The sequence below is a fragment of the Silene latifolia genome, chromosome X (genome assembly GCF_048544455.1).
Source record: "Silene latifolia isolate original U9 population chromosome X, ASM4854445v1, whole genome shotgun sequence".
In the NCBI taxonomy this organism is placed as follows: Eukaryota; Viridiplantae; Streptophyta; class Magnoliopsida; order Caryophyllales; family Caryophyllaceae; genus Silene; species Silene latifolia.
In genome coordinates this window covers 144,965,685-144,970,774 of record NC_133537.1, presented here as the reverse complement: position 1 = coordinate 144,970,774, position 5,090 = coordinate 144,965,685, and positions in this window count along the sequence as shown.

Sequence of the window (5,090 nt, the reverse complement as noted above, 5' to 3'; positions counted from 1 at the left end):
CAAGACCGTGTTCCATCATTACGGTAACACGTTCTACTAAGGCCACACTAAGTTACAACTGTTTGTAAAAATAAATAAATACGTAATAAAAGCATTCAAAACATTCAAAATAACGATAAATAAAATGCATCAACTAAAACAAATTTATTCGTGACATAATTCCGTAATTATGTTCAATTTATCCAAACCACCTTTAATGATTAAAATTATGTGACAAACCGCTTTAATCAACTTAATTTTAATCCGTGATAATCCGTTACTTTAAATCGTTTTAAAATAACTAAATGGTACGTGAGTGAACCGTTTCACTATCAAGCGAATGCATAAAATCCGTATTATGCACATAACATGGCCAAAAACCCGAAATTTTTTTTTTTTTTATTTTAGCTGCTAATGCCGTGAGCAGCAAAAAGGAAAAAAACAAAAAAAAAATTCTTTCTTCTCACGGCTTGACCGAGAGCAACCAAAAATTTTTTTTTTTTTTTATTTTGAAAGATGCTCAAACCGTGAGCAAAAAGGGCAAAAAAAAAAAAAAAAAATTTGCAGCTGCTCAAACCGTGAGCAACAACATCCAACACCAAATCGATTTTTGACAAAACCCAATTGCAATTTTAGCATAATCCGGATTAAAACTAAATTACAATTGACATGATCTTAACATATTGTAATGAATATCGATTACAAGAACAATATGCAAAGAACAAAACGAAAACAAAACAAAACATCCGTGTATATACATGACACGGTTTCCAAGAGAAAAGAAAAAAAAAGCGAGGCGTACCGTGAGCAAAAAAAAAAAATTCTGCACGAGATGAAAAACAGTCCGCACGTTTTTTTAAGAGAAAAAAAAATATCGATTCAATTCCGTTTGATGAAAATCACATAGAAAAATTTACGTGGCCTCGCTCTGATACCACTTGTGGGGTAATATCCGTATAATACCCTTAAAATATAGGACTATAACGCAAATTTTATATGTAATTATTGTCATAAAACGAAAATGCAATAGAAACGATAAAGGTAAAGAAATAACCTCGGGTCCTTTGAGATGCGGCCTAAGAACAGAAATCAAAATAGATTTCCTCCTAATCGATACACCCAAGACCGTCTGAGACTATGCCCTTGTGCTAGAAATGTATTCTCTAATTGCCTTGCAATATTGAGAGAATTGATGTGTGAGTTTTTCTTAGATGTGAGATCTGAATTTTGAGAGGTAATGTTCTCAAAACCCTAATTATTTTGCACAAATGAATGATTAGGTTACAAAGAGGAGAAGCTCTCCTTTTTGTTCCTTTCATTCGGCCAAACCGAGATCCACATGGGGAAGTGGGCTTCCACTTCCTCTTAATTTTAACTCGAGGTCCGACTCGAAATTGCTAAATGTATATGACGGGTTTTATTATAAATCGTCATCGGTTATCGGATATTATAACATCAACTAATAACACGAATTAGTTGACATATTAATACATGTCCGACAATGACAATATTGTATAATTAATTCAATATACATCAATTAAATATAATCGTTTATATTTAATTTACGAATTAACTGTTTAGTTCGCCTTAGCTCATTTTATTTAATCCGTATTAAATAAAATATCTCAACATCGCATTTTGACTAATTATTAGTCAAATAACTCGGACTAACTGCTTAGTCAATTTTCTGGCATCAACATGACTGTATTTTCATACCGTCACATCTCTCAAACGTATCCTATAGGTGTGACTTTTAGGGACCAGTTGATCACCGCCATCTGTATGACAATAACGTCAAACTTATCTAGCAAGCCAACCGTTATTGATAAACGTGGACCAACTGATTAGAATACAAAAGTATACCCTTTGATCCTTTTAGAGATTTATAAGTCCTTGCACTAACTGTAAAGGACACCAGCCCCAACATCATGCCCTATTCCCTTTGTGAAAAACTTAACATGGGTGCTTTAAAATGCACAAGTATTACATTGCAAATGGTGGACCGTTCTTTAAAGCGACCTTTAGGTGTCTTAGAAGATGTACCCGTCAAAGTTGGCAAGTTTTTCATACCCGTTGACTTCCTCATACTTGATATGGCCGAGGACTCACAAACCCCAATTATATTGGGTAGGCCATTTTTACGCACCGCGGGTGCGTTAATTGATGTGAAAAATGGGAGGTTGACGTTGGAAGTGGGTGATGACCGGGTTTCCTTTAGCAAAAACAACACCATTAGAAGCCCAATGTTACAAGAGTCTTGTTATTTATTTAGCACTGTGGACTCTTCTTATGCCTCCACTTCACTTGGCTCCTTACTAACGGATCCGTTGGAGGACGATTTTGGTGTTGTTTGTTTTGTAGGTGACGATGCTAAGGGCACTAATGCTAGGAGTGCCAAGAGGAAAAGGAAATTTTATTTGAACAATTTCAAATGGTTGCGGAATGCAAAGATAGCTATGAAATGGAACTTGGTTGGTGGCAAGCTCAAGTACCAAACTTGAATCAGATAGCTTCTTACGTCGTGCGGGACGTTAAATCAGCGCTTCTTGGGAGGCAACCCAAGCTTTTTATTGCTTTTATTTATTTTTGTTTTTAATTTTCTGCAATTTATTATTTTTCGTAGATTAGTAATAAAATACTCGACTTGATAATGTTCCTTTTTGTCTTTTATAGGTGAAAATGAAGGAAGAAGAATTGGAAGAAAATATGGCACGCTTCCCCATGCCACAATCCCGTTCGGGGACGTGGTTTTGGAGAAACGAGAAGGAATTAAAACAAGCGCGGAAAAAGTCAAAAAGCCGAAGAGAAGGTCAACCCCGATCGGGGTTGGTGGCCCCGATCGGGGTCGTGGTTCTGTGACTTCCTGGCCTTTGCTTTATACGGGTAGAAAACAAAAAGTTGGATTTCTTTATATCATTCATGCATACCCGACGGTACTTATTTCCTTCTTTCTTTCTCGTTTCTTCACATTTCTTCACTAAAGATCACAAAGAAGCATTCTCCATCCCCCGAATTCATGCTAGCTTGCGGGAAGGTTAGCAAATCGAGTAAGTTTTTAATTGATTTGCATTTTAGTTTAGATCTTGCATCCCATTAAACATAACCTCTAGTCCTTCTTGTTTTGTGCTTTGAGCCATTTTTATGGTTTGCTTGGGTATTATGAATTGTTGGCACATTGAGGACAATGTGATGTTTAGCTTGGGGGGAGATCTTGCATTTGCATATAGCGTAGTTTGCATGTAGTGTAGAAATTTTGAAAAAATTTGAAAATTTTTGAGAGAAATTTTTGCTTTGTGCTTGCTTGTTACCTACTTTCCTCTTTGCTTATCCTAATAATGGCTTATTGCTAATGATTTATTCTTTCATGTTGGGATATTAGCTACATGGGGATGTCTTGACATAGTAGGTAGGAGATGGAGAATGAACCGAATAGGCTTGATCTTGACTTGTGGCAAGCTATAAAATGGTAAGGTAGAGCCTCTTTTTGACCGATGCATCCATATCCGGTCTCTCTTAGGTGAGTGTAGGTCTCCTTATGATGTGTGCTTCATCAAAACGCACAAGTATGGTTCTCATGTCATCTCTTGGTAAGCGTGAATTCATTTGTTATAGCATTTTTGAGCCATTCACATGAATATATTTGCCTTCTTGACCCCTTCTCAAACATTTTTCCCTAGCTACATTATAACTTGCCTACCTTGTTGAGCTAGTAGCTTGATTGGTCTTGTTTGGGTGCTCAATTGGGATTTGTTTCAAAGTTGAATATCATATGAGCTTGGTCTTAATGCTCAATAAAGAAAAAGAAAGAATATGAAAGAGAAAGAAAAAGTTGAGAAAAAAAAAAAAAGAAAGAAAAAGGAAATGGAAAAAGCATGGAAAAAAAAACGAGAATGAAATGAAAAAAGAAGTATGAATTGAAAAAAAGAGAAGAAGAAGTTGATGTAAGAAACTCTCATGCATTATTGACATATTTTGGAGAGTTATCTTATGATTTGAATTGCAAAATTGGGTTAGAATTGGGATTGAGCATCCTTACATTTGGTTGTTGCTAGCTTGACATTAGCTCCACATTACCATAACTCATTTGTTCCCCCTTCTTACCCATTACATATTGCCTTCTTCCTACCCATTTGGCTTCTTTATCATGCTTACATTTGATTGTTTTGGCCTACTAGATTTGACGTGTTTACCATATTAGATTGCGGGCACATTGTTATAAGTCGAGGATAGTTGAGTGTTTATTCACAAAATTGTCCTTTCACATAAAAAGAATTCGAGTGCCCCGTAAGAGTCCGAAAGTCATAAGATCGTGCAAGAGCTTAAAGGTTCATTCAAAGTTTTCTATGCTACGCCGTCATGTAAATCTCAACCATGCTTTGCTTTATTCCTTGCCCATGTTGTTTCGGGTTTCAAAATCATTATGCTTAGCTTGTTTGGATATTGCAATTTATGGGATTTGGTTTCTTGCTTGGGGACAAGCAAGGGTTTAGCTTGGGGGAGTTTGATAAGTGCATATTTTATATACTTTCATCCCCTATATTAGCTTCATTTTAATTGTTATTTAGCACTTATCATAGTGTCATAAGCTAATATTTGTTGTTCTAGTGTATTTGCTTGTCTTAACATGTTTTTGTAGGAATCTAAGCATTTAGAGGCTTTTTCCTATCATTTTATACATTAAGTTCATTAAGCTAAACAAGACCAAGTGTTGGACTAAGCATGGAGCATTGGATTGGGTTTAGCATAGAGAAATTGATGGATTAATATGAGTAATGCAATTGTTGCCAATAATCAAAGTCAAAGCCCAATGTTCAAGTCCAAGTCAAGGTGGAAAGCATAAGATTCCAACATGCTTAGGATGCTTTTTGGGAGCTCTAAAGATCATAGATGGAGCATTTACCCGGGTGCATTAAGGGTCATTAATCACGCACTTAGGATTCCTCAAGCAATTAAGTGAGGAATTAAGCGAAAAAACCCGGAAACACACGACCCCGATCGGGGTGGGGTGGCCTCGATCGGGGTTGCATGCCTCTTGGCTTTTACGTTATGCTCTCCTCTCCTATAAATAGGAGAGGTATTCCAAGGCTTTGATCATCCAATTTTTACGTCTC